This window comes from Jaculus jaculus, chromosome 3 (assembly GCF_020740685.1).
Source record: "Jaculus jaculus isolate mJacJac1 chromosome 3, mJacJac1.mat.Y.cur, whole genome shotgun sequence".
Lineage (NCBI taxonomy): Eukaryota > Metazoa > Chordata > Mammalia > Rodentia > Dipodidae > Jaculus > Jaculus jaculus.
In genome coordinates this window covers 112,850,743-112,870,574 of record NC_059104.1, presented here as the reverse complement: position 1 = coordinate 112,870,574, position 19,832 = coordinate 112,850,743, and positions in this window count along the sequence as shown.

Genomic DNA, 19,832 nt, shown 5'->3' with positions numbered 1-19,832 from the left:
CATATCAATCATTTTCATGAGTTGGAACAGGGATAAGTCAGTGACCCTTACAAAAGGAAGAAGAGGTGGCCATTATAGATATCAAACGTTGTGTCCAGAAAGTTTTCAGACTCCTGTATAATCTCCCAAAGTGGAAAACTGAGGAAGAGCATAGGTTGAATATTGCAGAAAGCTGCATGGAGAAGATCAAAGGCCTACAGGGTCTTCTTATGAATACTGACTAGTAAAATGTAAATAATGAGCATTGGTTAAACAGGACTTAAGAAGAATGGTGGACAAAACAAACAACAACAACAAACAGCTGCAGCCATCCATGGGTTCATACAAGAGATGTGAAAGCTCCTCCCTGCTGGAGACACAGAACATCAATTACAGTAGCTAAAGAGAATTGTTTCAGATGTGATCAGGTATGTTAAGGGTGTTATGGCTTGGGTATTGACAGGGAATTGCTTCAGTAATGGAGCTAAATTACTCTTAGATTAAAAACTATATTTAGTTTTATGAAGTTTTGAAAACAAAGACTTGGAAATTGAAAGATTTAGCATGATTTCATTTCTCTCAATAACCAAGCAGAAGGATATGTAAATAAACTAAGTATTGCATTCAACAAGATAAAATTAATACCATGTGGCAACCAAGATAGTATTATCAGACATGAAAGAAGAGAAAAAAATCAGGATATAACAGAGATAGCAGAATTCAGTAACAGTTGTTTTAAAACAATTATATGTTTGTTACAGATATTAGAGATGCTGGGGTCTATAGACAGTTTTTTTAAAACTTTTTTATTAATTAGTTTTATACTCAGTGAATACAGTCAAGTTGGTATCATTGTTAGCCTCCTCCCTGTCCTCCTCCCTCCCCTTTGCCCCTTCTTGTTGAAGTATATGGGTCATGCATTGTGGGATTAGCCCTCAGTTATTGGTAGGAGGAAATGTCTCTGTGTATCATGACCCAGCATATGGCTCTGACATTCTTTCCGCCTCCTCTTACACAAATTTTCCTGAACCATGTTGGGTTCATTCTAGATCTGCTTCAGTGAAGAGATCTGGGGATCCTCTGTGTCTCTGGATATCTGATTTGGTAGGACTTGATTGTTCTCAGTGTTGATATCCTTAACCCTTGTGCTGGTACCAGATTCACCTAGAAAACAGCCTCCTTGCTTGTCTTTCCAATTATTTTTAGTTTCAGCTGGGGCCTTGTTGAGTTAAGATGGAGTGGTTCTTTCCTTAGGATCTGTGTCTATCTGAAAAAGAAAAGCAGATTCTCAGATGAAGAGTAAAGTTAGCACCAGATAAATTGGATAACCATTATTATTTATTAGAAAGAATTTAATAGGGGTAGGCCTTCTTGTAGCCCACAATTGGTGGTAGCTTGATAATAGAGAGCGGACTCAGTTTTAGATATGGTTCTGAATTGTTTCCTAGCTCCAGCTATGGGTTCCTTCCTACTGAGTGGATCACTTAGCCAAATAAAGAGCAGTTGGTTTCCCAACATGGCTGTGTACCACTATTGCACTTGTGTGAGCATCATGACAAGTTATTTGCTACTAAGTAGGTTAGACCATGAGTTGCTTGGACAGATACTGGTCAGTTTCCCCCAGTCATCCATGTAGCACCTTCTGGCACTAGACATGCTGACTGTCTGGGGACTGACTCTCTTCCATGTCACTTCATGTTGCATGTCAGCTGCATATGGTGTCTTCAGCAGTAGGGTCTTACCACTAACCTCTGGTGGGTCATCAAGTACTCTGACAGGAATCCATCATTCTTTTAGGAAATCTGTAGGTCTCTCTGATCAAAAGCTCTTTGTGGATATTAGCCACCTGCTGGTACTGGGAGTTACAAGTCAGTGCCAACAAAGAGAAGAAATAAAAAAGATGAGAAATATTAGAATTAGAGAGAAGAGGGAGGGAGAGAGAGAGAGAGAGAATCATAAGATTAAGGTCAGTCTTCATCATACCTTCTCTAGTGCCTTTTTTTTTTTTTAGTTTTTTTTTTTTAATTTGATTTATTAGTTTTCTTTTCATCAAATACAGGCAGTGTGGTACCATTTTTTAGGCTCATCTATGATCTACGCCCTCCCAGTAGACCCTCCTTGTTGATGTAAATGGGTCGTGCATTGTGGAGTTAGTCCTCAGTTATTGGTATGCTAAATGTCTCTGCAAATCATGACCCAACATGTGACTCTGACATTCTTTCTGCCCCCTCTTCCGCAAAATTTCCCTGAGGCATGTTGGGTTCATTTTTGGTCTGCTTCAGTGCTGAGATGTCCATCATTAGGAGAATGGATAATAAAGATGTGGTATATCTACACAATGGAATTCTATACAGCAGTAAGAAAAAACGACACAAAGAAATTTGAGGAAAAATGGTTGAACGTGGAACAGATCATTCTCAATGAACTTACCCAATCACAGAAAAAAAAATCTACACATAGTCTCACTCATCTACAACGCCTAACCTGAATCTACCCAAGATACCTTACATACTCAGCAAGCACCTCATGAACTAGACAGTAGGATCGAAGGGAGGGCGGGGAGGGCATCGAAGGGTGGAAAACAGTAATCTGGACCCAAACGGCATTGGTACTATAAAATTCTACTTCCTAAAACACAGACCAAATGGCTGAACCTTCACTAGACCTTTACAGGAAACACCTGAACCACAAGACACTGGAGAGGGTAGGATCAAGACTGACCTAAATCTTCTACATCTTCCCTCCCTCCCTCTCCCCTTCTCCCCTCTATCTCTTTCCTCTCCAACTCTAGTGCCTTTTGACTTGGTATTCCATCTAAGACCCTGTTGAAGGTTCAACAAATTGGTCTCCCTTTTAGAATGTAGAATTTTATGGTACCCTTGCTGTTTGGGTCCAGATTTGTGTCCCCCACTTCCTCCCTAGCCCTCCCCACCCACCCTATTGTCCAGTCCTTGAAATGCTTGCAGGTATGTCAGCATCTTGGGTAGATTCAGGTTAGGTGCTGAGTGATGAGTGAGATGAGTGTGACTATGTTGTATCTATCTTTGTGTCATTGGGTGAGGTCACTGAGAATGATATGTTCCAGGTTCAACCATTTTTCTTTAAATTTCTTTGTGTCATTTTTTTCTTACTGTTGTGTAGAATTCCATTGTGTAGATATACCACATCTTAGTTATCCATTCATCTAGTGATGGACATCTGTGTTGTTTCCAGCTCTTAGCTATTATGAATTAAGCCACCATAAACATGGTTGAGCAAATCTCTCTGAACTGAGGTAGGGAGCTTTTAGGGCAAATGCACAGAAGGGAATAACAGGATCTGTTGGTAACTCTATACTCAGCTTTTGGAGGAGTCTCCATATTGCTTTCCAAAGTAGTTGTACCATCTTACATTCCTACCAATATTTTATTTTCATTTGATTTTTTAATATTTACTATCCTTATTGGGATAAGAGGAAATCTCATAGTTGTTTTAATTTACATTTCTCTTATGATTAGGGATGAGGAACATTTTCTTAAGTGTGTGTTTGCCATTTGTATTTCTTCTTCTGTGAACTGCCTTTCCAGTTCCTTGCCCCATTTTGTGAGTGGGTTGTTTGACTTTTTATTGTCTAGGTTTTTGAGTTCTTTGTAGATTCTAGAAATTAGGCCTCTGTATATCTGGCAAAGATTTTTCTGCCATTCTGTGGAAAATCTCTTGGCTCTGCTTATTGTTTGTTTATCTTATATTGAGTTCATTGATCCATTTGGACTTTAGTGTTGAGCATGGCAGGATGTGTAGATCAAGTTTCAATTTCCTGCATCTGGATATCCAGTTTGACCATCACTATTTGTTGAAGACTCTTTTTTTCCAGCCTATATTGTTAGGGCATTTGTCAAATATCAAGTAGTTGTAGTTACTTGACTCAAAGTATGGATCCTCAATTCTATACTATTCTATTGGTCTATACTCCTGTTTTTATGCCAATAGCATCCTGTTTTTTATTATTATGGCATTGTAATATAACTTTATATTAGGTATGATGATGCCTCCAGAGGTCTTTCTTTTGCTGAGGATATGCTTGGATATCTGAGGCCTTCTGCCTTTCCATATGAACTTTGAGATCTTTTTTTTTTCAATCTCTGTAAAGAACAATGTTGGGATTTTAATTGGAATTGCATTAAATTTGCATATTGACTTTAGTAGGATTGCCATTTCCACGGTGCTAATTTTGTCTATCTAGGAGCATGAGAGGTCTTTCCATTTTCTCAAGTCCTCCTCAATTACTTTTTTGAGTGTTTTTAGGTTTTCACTGTATAGATTTTTCACTTCCTTGGTTAACGTTATTCCAAGGTATATTATTATTTTTTTGTTGCTATTGAAAATGGGAAAATGTCCCTTATTTCTTTCTCTGTATCTTTGTCTTTTGCATACATAAATGCTACTGATTTGTGCATTGATTTGGTATCCTTCTACTTTGCTAAAGGAGTTAATAACCTTCAAGTGTTTTAGGATGGAGTCTCTCGGGTCTCTTACATATAGAATCATGTCGCCTGAGAATAGAGCTAACTTAACTTCTTCCTTTCCAGATTGTATCCCTTTTAGTTCTTTCTCATGTCTTGTTGCTTGAGCTAGGACTTCTGGTACTATATTGAAGAGCAGAGGTGAAAGTGAACACCCCTGTCTTGTTCCTGATCTCAATGGGAATTCCTTCAGTCTCTACCCAAACTACTTTACCCAGCAAAAGTATCCCTCATAAGAGATTGTGAGAAAAAAACTTTCCATGACAAAGCTTTACAATTATATGAACACAAAACCAAACTTATAGAGTATTTCAGGAAATTTTCCACACAGAAGAATCAAAACTCAACCTCAAATGCTTACAAGAAGCAGATCACAACAATCGAACTCAGAGAAGGCACAAAAAACTTCAAAGTCCATGAAAACACCAAACCACATATAACAACACAATATGGCAGGAATCAAATTAAACCTCACTGTCATTACCCTAAATATTAATGGGCTTAATTCACCCATCAAGAGACACAGATAACAGGGTTGATCAGAAAATTAGACCCTTCAGTCTGTTGTCTTCAAGAAACCTACCTCACCACTAAAGACAGACACCTCCTCAGGGTGAAAGGGTGGAAAACAATATTCCAAGCAAATGGGGATAAGAACCATGCAGGCATAACTATACTAATATTGATTAAAATAGACTTCAAACCAAAAATAATCAAAAAAGCCAAAGAATGCCACTTCCTACTTATCAAGGGAATGATCCATCAAGAGGCTATCACAATCATAAATCTTTATGAACCAAACACAGGGGTAACACAGTTTATAAACCAAAACATATTTGACAATAAAACAGAAATAACAAACAACACCAACATAGTTGGGAACTTCAATACACCATTATCCATAATAGATAGATCATCCAAACAGTAACTCAACAGGGAAGTAAGAGCTCAACAAAATGATGAAACAAACACAGGGGTAACACAGTTTATAAACCAAAACGTATTTGACAATAAAACAGAAATAACAAACAACACCAACATAGTTGGGAACTTCAATACACCAATATCAGTAATGGATAGATTATCCAAACAGTAACTCAACAGGGATGTAAGAGAGCTCAACAAAACCATAGATCACTTAGACCTAATAGACATCTATGGAACATTCCATCCCAAATCCACATACTACACATTCTACCCAGAAGCCCATGGAACATTCTCTAAAATAGATCATATACTGGTTCACAAAGCCTGCATGCATATATTTAGGAAGATTGACATAATTCCCTGCATGATATCAGATCACAATGCTATATTGCTAGAAATTAACAACCAAAGACCCATTGAGAATCCCTTTGGCTCCTGGAAACTGAACAGCAAACTTTTAAACAATAAATGGGTAGTGGACGGAATTTAAAAAAAAATTAAAAAATTTCTGGAAATGAATGATGATGAGAACACATCTTACCAAAACTAGTGAAACACAATGAAGGTAGTCCTCAGGGGAAAATTCATAGCACTAAATTCCTCCATAACAAAGACAGAGAGATCCCAATCAATAACCTAATCACCCATGTAAAGGCGCCAGAAAAGCCAGAAGAATCCATCCCAAAAAGCTTCAGATGGAAGGAAATAATTAAGATCAGAGCAGAAATTAATGAACTGGAAACTAAGAAAACAATTGAGAAAATTGATGAAACAAAGAGCTGGTTCTTTGAAAAAGTAAACAAGATTGACAAAACCCTAGCCAATTTGATCAAGAAAAAGAGAGAGAGAGAAAGAGATGCTTCAAATTAACAAACTTAGAAACAAAAAAGGAGAGGTTACAACAGACATAAGTGAAATTGGGAAATCATCACGACTTATTTCAAAAACCTTTATTCCACAAAACTGGATAATATGGAGGAAACGGATAAATTCCTGCACATGAACAATCTACCAAAGCTAAACTCAGAGATTAATCTCCTAAACAAACCAATCATACTTATTGAGAATGAAAAGGTATTAAAAAAAAAAAAAAAAAAAAAAAAAAAACAACCCCCAAAAGGAGAGTCCAGGACCAGATGGCTTCTCAGGTGAATTCTATCGATCCCTCATGGAAGAACTCAAACCAATCTTTCTCAAACTGTGCCACACAATTGGAGAACAGGGAAAGGCCCCCAACTCCTTCTATGCAGCTAGTATCACCATAATTCCAAAATCAGCCACAGATGCCACAAGAAAAGCAAACTACCAGCCTATTTCCCTGATGAACTTAGATGCAAAGATAGTGAACAAAATCCTTGCAAACTGAATCCAACAATGCATAAAAAGCATTATCCACTTTGCTCAAGTGGGGATCATCCCAAGAACATAGGGGTGGTTCAATATACAGAAAATCTGTCATTGTAATACACCTTATAAACAAGGTTAAACACAAAAACCACATAATCATTTTGATAGATGCAGAAAAAGCCTTTGACAAGATACAACATCACTTCATGATCAAAACATTGGAGAGAATTGGCATGATTGGTTTATATTTTATAATAAAGGCTATATAAAAAGCTCCTAAAGCCCAAATCATACTTAATGGAGAGTGACTATAGACAGTTTTTAACAACCATCTAACTGGAAAAGTTTAAGTAGAGTAGAAGCAAGGTAAAGCAGAAGGCATGAGAGCAACATGCTGACAGGGGAAATTTTATAGCTTCTTAGGGCAGAGGCAATGGCTCTGTGGTTAAGCGACTAAGACTGCTTAAAGAGTAAGGAAGAGAACCCTAGAAGACCACCCAAATTTATCGCTGGGACACACTGACAAAAAATAAATAAATAAAAGAGAGAAAATGGCAGTTCTGTATTGAATGAGTGATTCTTTCAGAAAGAAAGAAAAAAAAACAAAGACCAGACAGATGAGTAAAGAGTGAAGGATTAGCTCCTGGATGAATGCACATATGGTATGCTCATTTACACACTTGTGCACACTGCACACACAACATGTCACACACCACACTACAAATACTCTGCACCACAAGTAATCCCTCAATATATATCCTCTTAACCCAGAATTATTTACCCAGTGATCTGTTTTATCTCTTCTATATTTTAGTTTTTATTTATTTATTTGAGAGAGAAAGAGGTTGAAAGAGAGAGAGAGAGACAGACAGAGAGAAAGAGAGAGAGAGAGGGAGAATAGGCATGACAGGGACTCCTGCTGCTGCAGACAACTCCAGACACATGTGCCACCTTGTGCCTGTGGCTTATGTGGGTCCTGGGTAATTGAACTCTGGTTCCTTGGCTTTGTAGGCAAGTGCCTTAACCACCAGGCCATTTCTCCAGTCCCACTGAACATAGTTTTAAAACATAAAAGTAAACTATAATAATGTTTATACTCTCAAATTCAAAAGTTGTAGCAGAGTTGCACTATAAGATATGTTAAATGAAGTCTTTTGAAAGGGAAAATGATAGGAAATTTGGAACTGTGCAAAGAAACAAATACATTCAGAAAACTAGAATTATGAGTATATTCTAACTGACTTCTTGTCACAGGAATAGATTCCATTTTTATAGCACATTTAAATCCATGATAAGAAAATATAGAATAAAATGTCTTATATGGACATAAATATTACCATGTCACCCAGTTCCAGAAGTTCATAGTCAATAGAATAGAAACTAAAAACTTTGTGGCATAACCTGACTTACAGAATCAACATTGGGAAAGAATATGATTCTCTATGATGATTCATGACAGTAAATTTTTCTACTTATAGTCATACAGTTGGTTTAGCAGTGCATGTAATTTTGATGTAACAATTTTTGATAGGCATTTAAAGAAAAGTTTGGTCCAGAACTGTTTCTAAGGCACATATATAGCAATATTTTCTTCTCTCCTGTATGTTATGTGTGTGTGTGTGTGTGTGTGTTGTATGCATGTGTGAATGCTTATTCATGTGAATATTGGCACTTCATGCATGTGCATGCATATGGAGACTAGATGTCATTGCCAAGCGTCTTTCACAATTATTTTCTACATGCAGCATTTTTATGCCCATTTTGTGTACATTTATGCGAAGCTACTCATTTTTATTCTAATATATTAAATTATATCTTAAAATATCCGGCAGAAATTTTTTTCCTGATGAAATGAAAGGAGGCATTTGAAACCAGTATTGATGAATTTATATCACACAAGAAGCAAGATTTCTGTTAACTCAAACATATTCATCATTAAATCAATAAAGTGTAAAAGTAACTTTATTATATAATATATCCTTCAATACAACCTACCAATAATATAAAATGTCCTTGAATTATTTTCAAGCCTGTTTTAATTACAGATTAATTTTCTGAATTGTCAATAATAGTAAACAAATGGCAGGGAGAGCAGAGAGACAGCTGAACTATGTGCTTTCCCAGTAGATATTATTACAGTCACTGACATAGGAAGAGAAGATGGAATGTGAAATTTCAGAAGATTGAGGGGAAGAAAAATACTTCAAGTAGCAATCAGGAAGCTCATTAATAATGGATTTCTAAAATCAATGGTATTATATGAAGTAGCTTTTAAAAGTAGGTATTTAGCTATTTTTTTCTAAATCTCTATATTTATACCTCATTTTGCATTTATTTGTTTATATTTTATAAATCTCTACCAGAATCAAGTCATTTTTAAGCCCTAAGGCCTATATCTCTATTTTCTAGTGTAGTCCTTGTAGATAATAAGCTTTTATGTTATATCTGCCAACATATGTTTTTAAATGCAACTCATTTTAGATGGTCTTTACACAAAATTTGTATCTCTTCTTATGGTAATAATATTGGAGATAGTATAGTGTATTTTTTGTTTATTTTTATTTATTTATTTGAGAGTTACAGACAGAGAAAGAAAGAGGCAGGTAGAGAGAGAGAATGGGTATGCCAGGGCCTCCAGTCACTGCAAACAAATTCCAGACCCCTGTACCCCCTTGTGCATCAGGCTATCATGGGCCCTGGGGAATCAAGCCCTGAACCAGGGTCCTGAGGCTTCACAGACAAGTGCTTCACTGCTAAGCCATCTCTCCAACCTTATAGTGTAATTTTTATCCATAAGGAAGTTAGCACAGGAATGAACTGCATACTATAAAAAGAGATGAGTAAACAAGTGCTCTTTTAATAAATTATGCTGACTGGTAATTATTAGATGAGCCAGCCAATCTATGTGATTTAACTTAACACCTACATACTCAGCAATAAAAACAGAAATGTTACTCTATAATTTTTACATTTTCATGCCATCTATGAATTAAGCTATCCTGGGACGATAACCTAGTCAACATTTAATATTTCTGCATCACTTGAGAAGGTGAGTTTGCTCAAATCAACCCCTTCCCTCACTTCCTGATTTCTTTGCTTTGTTAATTTGTCTTTGTGCCTATAGTGCCCTATATCATTCACATCCCTCAGGAACAGGCCTGCCTCATCATGAATTTCCAGAAAAAATGTCTATTTACCCCATAAAATTAATGAATCACCTTGGGAAAAGGTGAGGCAGAGAACATATGTAATGTTGCATCCATCTTTTGCCTGTGTGTTGAAAAACGGAACTTAGTTGACAGGTTCTAAATGGAAACATAGCTCATTGGAGAATGGAGAGGTCCCCAGTTCCCAAGTCCTGCTGACAAGGTCTATTTTTCCACCAGACATAAGCCAAGAAAATCTGGTTGTTTTACTCAAGGGTGTGTGTTGGAATACACCTCACATACATTCCTCTCTTGGGCCTCTAGACAGGTAGCCCTAAATGTTCAAAGGTATTTTCCTGCCCGTCTCAAGCTTGACTTGAAGCCATGATTTGTGTCAGGTGGCTAAACAATACCGATATGAGAGGAAGCAGAGTGTTATGCTGAAATCCTAAATATGTCCCAAAGGCCCATACACTACAGATTTGATTGCCAGTATGTGGGACTTGTGGTAGTGGTAGAACGTCCTTCTAGGAGGTGGAGCCTAGAGGAAGGAAGTTACGTGTTAGGGGCATGTCCTTGAACGGATTATGGAAATACATGAACATGTGCTCTTTTCCTTCCTTACAAAGGTGCTATAAGGGGTTGGGAGCAACTTATTTTCACCACATGCTGCCTTCTGCAAACTCAGAAACCATGGGGCCAAGCCACTGGGACTGAAATTGCTAACACTGTGAATCATAACTGGACTTTGCTCCTTTTTGCTTTGGAATTCAGCTAAGAGCAATCCAGGGAGTCATGTGGAAGCTACGCCACTGAGGTTGAGGGGTGGGGGGCAGTGGTGAGTGATGAAAAATTTACTGGGCTAAATTTAACACATGCACACATATTTAAAAATTAACTTTTGACTGAGGTAACTATGTACACAAGAGGCACTCAAAGGAGAGTGCTTTTTTTTTTTTTTTGTGAAACCATCTGTAAGGATGCTGAGGTTATAGTGTGAGGAAGCAACATACTAGCGTGGGAATTGTCAGGGCCCACCTTCCATAGCAAGCTGGGGATACACTTGAGTCTTTTATCTCCTAAATGTATGTTGACTCTGAGCCAAAACGGGACCTGTTTGTCACTGCTAATGTTAAGTACGGTCTGGTGAGCCACTTGTGAGGGCTCAATGTGAAAAGACTACCAGTAATTTAGTTGCTGATGCTCATACAATGGGCCTCTGAATAATGTATAAGCTGTACATTCATTTCTTAATATGAAAAAAGCAATTTACAGAGTACAAATGTTATAATTATGATTTGACCTTTTATTTCTGCCAAGTATAATACTTTGCAGAATATGGCTGAATACTTTTGAATTCAATTGTTTTGCTGGAAATCATTTGTTTGAGCATGCATCTCAAATGGAACATGAAAGTGACACATTTAATTTATCTGAAAATATTAATACATGTGGATCACACAAAGTTGAACAGACATTGGCTCCTGACTTATCTAACTAGGAGTACATCTCCAAACAATTCTTGCTGCTTATTATCAATTAATGACATTGGAGGAGGACTGAAGAAAAATTTGGTCAGAAAAAAAAAAAAAAGAACCAGGGAAGAAAACTGTTTTAATGAGTTTTCCATACAATATTTGTGCTCCTCTTAGTAAATCAATTTATTTACTGAGCTTTAAAATTATCATAAATGTTTACTCTAATTTTCCTTCTAACTATCTCATACCAAGCAATATCAATGGATAGAGAAAATTTGTACTGGAAAGAACTATCATTTTTTAACCTATGGACATATAAACATATCTTTTTAAAAAATATTTTACTCAAAATTTTCTTTAAAATCCAAATAGTATAGAATCTGAAATGACCACAATTAATTTTGCGTGAAAAGAATTTGAGTACATATTCTTTTTTGCATTTTTAATTTTTACCTATATATTTTTTGTACATAGGTTGTACTCTTATGTCCCCTCATCTCCAGTCCCCATTTCTCTGATGGCCTTTCTCAGTAGGTTCCTTGGTGTTCACTGTGAGGTAACTAGGTACTCTGTCAGTATGGGGAGGATGTGCCTCAAAATTTTTCTACCCAACCCGTGGCTCTTACAATCTTCCTGCCCCCTCTTCTGCAATAATTCCTGACTTTTGGCAGGACTGTTAGAAATTTTTTGTGCAGTCCTTATATTTCTGTTGCCCTCTACATTTGCTACAAGTGCGCTGGAGGCAGTTGGTGTATTGTCACTGGGAGCGACAGCACTGCTACTGCCTCCTCTGCAGCATCGCCTGTAACCTGGTACATGTGGTAGAGGTGGCCTTTCTAGTGGTGAATAGTGTGGGAAAAAACCCCCGCAGGGGGCCCCCACGCTCTGCCCAGATAAGGCGACACCCCAAATCACTCACGAGAAGCGCTCTTGATGCAAACTGCAAGAGGATTTTATTCCAAGCGTGCTGGGGCCCACAGTCGTACACCTCACAGGGGTAGAGGACTGCAGAGCCCCGAATGCAGGAACAGGACAGTTTTTTATAGGGTTTCTAACAAAGCCTGTGCATTAGACCAATCATTTTCTAATATTAGGAGCCCCACAGGGTGTTAGCCAGTCAGTTTGTGCCACCCCATAGTTTCTAAGCCAATTAGTTTATGACCTTGGTGGTCAGCATTTGCGCAGGTCCTTGGGTGGGGGTAGCAGAGTATGGTATCAGCCTCCTGTGACCTTGGTGGTCTGAGGCAGGCTACTACAGCTTATGGTGCGAGCTACTAAGGCTAACAGTGTGGGCTATTAAGGCTTATAGTGTAAGGCTTACAGTGCAGGCTATTTACAGAAACCAAATAAGTGGTTCACTTCATTACTCATTTCCCATCCTCGAGGGCTATCTCATGCCCTTTTACCTAGTTTTATATTAGGAGCGGGCTCTGATATAATGAGAAGAGGGATTCTTTACTTGCTTCCAACAGAGAGTAAAGCCTGGAGTTTGAGGTATGCAGGGAGCCCGCTTAAGCTCCCCTTGGAGCGTGATAGTATTTCTGAGTTTCTGAATTCTTGGGCCTTTCAATAGCCAGATGTCTTTTCTTGTCAAACTGAGGGATCTTGGCTCTCCCTGATATTCTCTGCCTTTTGTAAAATAAAACAGATCCTCTAACCAAGGATTAGAGCTTTTTTTTAAAAATATTTTTAGAGAGACACAGAGAGAGAGATAGAGAAAAATAAAGAGAGAGACAGTGTGTGTGAGAGAGAGAGCAAGAGAGTGAGGAAGAGAGAGAGAGAGTTAGTGTGCCAGGGCCCCAGCCACCAAAATTGTACTCCAGATGGTTATACCACCTAGCTGTAATGTGCGATCTTGTGCTTACCACACCTTTGTACATCTGGCTAAATGGGATCTGGAGAGGTGACATGGGGCCTTAGACTTAGCAGGCAAGTGCTTTAACCACTAAGCCATTTTTTTCTTTTCTTTTCTTTTCTTTTTTTTTTTTTTTTTGATTAAGGAGTGTGTGCATATAATGTTGAGAGACATTTTGATAAAGATATCCACACAACCTGTCCAGAGAACAGTGGAGGATTTTTTTTGAGGGTTGTAAATTATTCTGCCTGTGGGGCACTGACTTGATTCCCAATACCAGTTCTGAGTTCTCTCCCAGTGAGCTGGCCTTTTGTCCACTCAGGGGAAGATTTTTTTTCTTTTTAATCCACAAATGCTATGTGGAACATTGTGCAAGTGTGTATTTCTTGTCCAGTTGGTGGGATGATCAGTTATCAGGATCATCTGCTTATTTGTGTTGTTAGTGACCATTATCACACAGTAGGTCCCATAGCACTTTCCAGTGACAGGAAGGTATGCCATGAAAAGACTGGTTTTCTTCTCAGCTCCCACATGTTGTCTTGGTGACCTGAGACAGCAGCCTATGGTGTCTCTAGGAACAGGGTCTTACCTATTGGCCATGTTGGGTAATCAAGTGTTTGACAATGGCCCACATTGTTTTGGATTTCCCTGGCCAACTACTCAGTGTGTGTGTGTGTGTGTGTGTGTGTGTGTGTGTGTGTGTGTTGAGGGTAACCCAATTCTGGTCCTGGTGTTGCAGGAAAACTACTGTCTTGAAGGTCTTAAAGACAACAAACGTTTGGAAGCTCCAAGAATGAAGACAGACTCAGAAGTACAGTGAAAAGTAGTAAAATTTATTCTTTATCAGCAATAAAAAGCTCTCTTTGGGAAAGAATGTGACCAGAGTTGAGTCTTCATTGGAGTGGGCTTGGTTACTGGCTTTATAGGGTTTGGGTCTCTCTCCTCCCCTACTGTCAATGTAATGAGGGATGGGGATTTAGCTCACTACCTTTGGCCCACTCCCCAAGACACATAAGGCAGTGACCTTCAAAACAGCTGGCTATTTACTTGTTCCTCTTTCAAAGGACCAAGGAGAGAGAGAGAGAGAGAGAGAGAGAGAGGGAGAGAGAGAGGGAGAGAGAGAGAGAGAGAAGTCAAAAGCCACCCCTAGCACCACAATCAAGCATACTTATGAACTTCAGGCAAAGCACAGCCACTTTGCATATCTTTAGACTGGAATTCCAAATGCACTCACACACCTTAGGGCTAGACCCTAGAATCTACCCACAGTGACACCTCCTCCAGCCATGTGGCTACAGATCTAAATTACCAATCTTAATCAAATCCTGAATATATTGGGGGTCATCCATTCAAACTACCACATAAACAAAAATGAAAATTTTCCTCTGCTATGCCATTTTTGGTTGAGTGCTTTATCCCAATAAGGAGAAGGTAACTACAACACCCTAATCCTGCCTTGAACCATGTTTCATCTGTCAATATCATGTGTATTAGAAGCCAAGTCTCCAACATTTCACCTGATTCTGGACATAGATTTTGATGAGGTTTCTATACTCTCATAGAGAAATAACAAAAGCCTCTAGCAAATACTGTTTTGTTTACTCTTTCCTTCTACTTAGTAATATAAGGATGGAGAAAGATTGAGAGAAAGATTGAGAGATAGGGGAATTATTGAAGAGTGCTAAGACTTGGCTTAGAGTAAAAAAGATATTAGGAACACATTTTACCAGTCTTGGTTATGGTAGACAAGTAGTTATTAATCTTATAGAGATAAACTGTCCCCTGTACTGTCTAAAGTGCATAACTGGACATGATGTCCAGATTCTGAAGGTGATCATGGGGTTCCCCAATTGTTTTCAACCAGTTTGATGTATAGTAGCTCTTCTTGAGTTTCCTGGACTATTTGTAAGGGAACCACTACCACTGTTGAATAACATCCACTTTACACGATAATCCCCCCCCCCAGATGGTCTCAGGAATGTTGAAAATGTCTACAGTCACAATAATTTTATAGCAAGGGTGAAAAGTACCTGGACCTCTCTTATTCCCAGATCAAGTGGATTCTCTTCTTTTATAGTCTTGACTTTGTTTTAGGCAAAATGAGAGACTTTCCATTTTGCTTCATATGACAATCCTGCATGATCTTTGTGCAGCTGCACTTCTCCATCATTCTTTGTTTGCTGAAGTCCTTCAGCCCATACTACAGGGAGTAAGTGTCTGATTCTCTTTGTATTAAATCTACTGTACTCACTGCACTGGTGAATGGCAAGTTTCCATGATATTTATGTATAACATTTGTATATGTGTAAGGATTGGTGTATGAATGTGTAAACATGAACATGTGTACACATGCATACAAAGGTGTTGTTCATCAGGAATGCATCCATCTCCTTTGTGACAGGGTCTTCAATTGATATCAAGCTCACTACTTATGTTGGTCTGGCTGGTTAGTGAGCTCCAGGGATCCTCCTGTCTTTGTGTCCTCAGTGCTGGGATTATAGCATATGCCACCTTGCCTGACAATTTTACAAATGTTCTGGGGTTTGATCCCAGATCCTCATGCTTGTAAGGTAAGCACTTTATCAGGTAAATTGTCTTCTCAGGTGGAATGATATAACTTGTTTTTAACAGTTTTCTGACATTGTTTGACATTGTTTGAAAGCTTCCAGAGTCAACATTTAACTTAAAACTACTGCTATGGTTAAAAAGTGTTTTAAATTAAAATGTGGAATTCAGTGAAATTGTTTGAAACATATCAAGTGCTATTTGTTCGTCTTCAATTTTATTGTACGAGAAAGCTTCTTGCAGAAATTGGAAAGATGCTCATATAATAATACAATCATTTTTGGAATATGTATTATATCATTGTAGAAACTTAGAACTATCATGTATACTTTTAAAACTCTAGTCATACACAATCATTGTTTTGTTAGGCATAAGGACATATGATTGGCACAGTTAGTAGCATTTTGTATACATTTCCACAATTGCATTTTATGATTTTCTTGTGACAGGATATACCATTTTAACTTGGTTTCAAATAAAAACTGATCATCCCTTCTGAGTACATTCACCTCCTATTTATTCTTTTTCCTCCTCTGGGCTTTTTCATACTTGAAATTGGAACTTGCATTGAATGCCATAAGTACAGTTCTACTACTAGAGATTAACTAAAACAGAATGAAGGTCCTAACAGCTGCATGAACTTGCAGTATTTCCAAGGGCAAATTCTTCTAAGTTATTGTATTGATTTAATTTGCATTCAAATTGCACTGGATTTTGGTGGTACATTTTCACTTGAATGATTTGCTATCAAGTGGGGAATGAATAGATGGCATGTACAGACTCAAGCATAGAGCTGAATTTAAAATATTTGCTGGTTTAATAGAACCATATTAATAACAAAATGAAAGAAAAGCATTATAAGAATGAATGTTTAAGATGATTTTTTAAATCACAGAGAATTTCATGGTTTGTAATGTTTTTTTGAGGAAGTTAATTTATTTAGCATAAGGCTTTATAGGTTGTACTTATGCAAATTTTATTATGATTTTTTTCAATTGTTAAGTTTTAATTGTAATATAATGTTGATGAAATTATAATTTAAATCCAGGAAAAGTTGTAGGTTTTTTCATGTATGCAAAAATTAGCCTGGAGCCACCTTGGTTTTGATGCATATTCATCAGAGAAATCAATAACTATAATTATGTCCCTTTCATAATGTGTAGTATACAATTAATTTTTGGTGTATTTATTATTCATACCATCTATAGGCTTAAAATATAAATAGGAAAACCTTTCCCTCTCCATTTTAATATTCCCCTGAATAATTAAATCTACTTTAAGATATACAGAAAATTTAACTGTCAATAATACACTATCATCTGTCATCTCTTCCTGCCAAATCCTGTGCATGTAATCATTGCTTCTAGCTTTTCTAGGTTAGCAGAATGCAAGTTGCATAGATCAAAAGCAATATATTGCTTATAAAATCAGTGGATTAAATTCACCGTAAGGCAAATTTTTTCAAAATTGGGATATGTGTTCCCAGTGAAGTGAATGGTAGACATATCCTCTCAGGTTGTATTATTTCATTTTGCTGCAGGTGGGGCAATATTCAAGAGGAAACTGGCTTTGTTTTATGATGTGGCAGATGGCAAATTAAGCACAGGGTTAACTGCTTAACAGGTGCTCAAATATTTTATAAATGAATATAGGAAGGAAACATGAATAAATGAAGAAAGGAAGGCAGAGGGAAATCTCCTGCTCCTGATCCTTTGGCAAAGAAAAGGAAATTGACTTCTCAGACAAATATGAGAATATTATTTGAGTTTGAGGCCAACCTGAGACTACATAGTGAATTTCAGGTCAGTCTGGGCTAGAGCAAGACCCTATCTCAAAAACATAGACAAAAAGAGAGGGAGAAATAATATTAAGTAGTCAACATACATAGATTATGTAAAATTTACAAGCATGGATTAAATTAGGACCAATGCTGTGTCCTGGATTACACAGTTAATCAGGGCTTTTTGAGGTAGTCACCAGTACTGCCATCAGCATGTTGAAGAATCAGGGAAGGGATTTTCTTCCCAAACCCCTTGGTTAACTATTCTCTTGGCTACTTTTGGAATTACCACCAGGTATGTCAAATGCACAAACCCTGAAAACATTGCTTCCCTTCTTTATGCACTCCCTGATCCCGTATTTCATAATTTGTATAGTCAATTATACTTAATTTTTCCTTACAAAAATTCTTCTTTTCAGTTGACCCATTCTCAGATATTTATGACTACATTTGAACAGTTGGTCATATTAATCATTTATTGTCTCTGAAGGCATAAGAGAAGAATGAACTATGGGTATGATGGGACAATGTGGTCATTTCAAGAAATCTCTATCTTCATAGAACAGAGTCATAACTGTGGGTTCACAAGATATAACAAAATCATAATAAGAAAATTTGTATCATAAATACATAAATCATTTGTCTTTCTAAAGTAAAATATAAGAAAAGTGAAGCTAATTGTATTAATTTCCAGTTTTTAAATTCTGCACTGCAATATGAGTTATCATTCTGAAATCATTTCCAAATCATTGAACTGAAAGAATTCAAGCAGAAAATAAGTTTCAGGCTTTCACATATAAATGAATATTGTTTTTCTGGTCATATCTAATCACTTTTAAACTGAGAGTATTCCATAATGACTGGAAATGTCATTGACTTAGGCAATAAATAGAAAACATAAAGATATATAAGAGTCATATTACTTTAATAAAAGGACACAAAATTATTTTAATTTTTTTCACAGTGCTTGTAAATTTTGTGAAAATAATTACTGCTCCATTCTACCTGACTCTTCATTTTCTACATGGAATTTAGTCTTTTCTCTTAATTCTGGTAAAAATTTTGTAAATATGAGGTTTTAACTACTTCACAACCCATAATATTCAACCCATAGTAAAGCTGTATGAAGGAAGCAAGAGCATCTCTATTGGTGGAAAACCCAAATTTCAATGAAATAATGTAACTTTTCCAAAGGGGCAAACATTTCACCTATCTTGGTCATATAAGAGCTCCAGAACCCACCAGGGTCTAGCAGATTCTTCAGTTGTACCCACACGAAAGCTAAGGAACAAATGCAGAAAAACCATGATTATTCTACTCCTTAACCCATATCAATTTCATATCCCAAGTTAACCATTTATTAACTGCCTACTCTGTGAAAAAAATATCAGAAATATTGGGATAATGTATGAGTGTCATCTTCCTGACACATCTCTAAGATTCTCCACTATCCATGGACTTTTCATGGAAAACAGTAAACTTAAGGATGCATCTCTGTGACCAGATGTAAAGTGTAGACTACAAAACAAAAGACTTGATTCCTATGGAAGATAGAGTTAAAAAACACAAAAATGATACCTGGTGGGTATTTCTCTGCAGAAAATTCACCAAGCTACACTTGAGAATGGGACTAATTTCTAGAATAATAAAGAACTTAAAAATTAAATACAAAAATCTCCCAGTAAGGAAGTTGACTAACTAACTGGGCAGGTATTTCATATAAGAAGAAACACGAATGATCAAAAAATTTTTTAAACTATCTAAAGTCTTTAGCCATTAGGGAAACATAAATGAAAAACCTTCACTAGACCCTTACAGGAAACACCTGAACTACAAGACACTGGAGAGGGTAGGATCAAAACTGACCTAAATCTCCTACATCTTCCCTCCCTCCCTCTCCCCCTCTCCCCTCTATCTCTATCCTCTCTAACTCTTATATATTAGTTATCTTTTTCCTCAATTTCTTAGTGGACACTGACCTGTAACCCCCACTTCCAGCTTGGGCCTACCATCCACAATGAGCTTTTGATCAGAGAAACCTACAAGGTTTCCCAAAACAATGACAGACTTCTGTCAGAGTACTTGATGACCCACCAAAGGCCAGTGATAAGACCCTATTGCTGAAGACTCCATACACAGCTGACTCATAAAATGGAATGACATGGCTGGAAGCCAGGAGAGAGTCAGTCCCCAAACAGTCAGCGTGTCTAGTGCCAGAAGGCACTACATAGGCGACTGGGGGAAATGACCAAG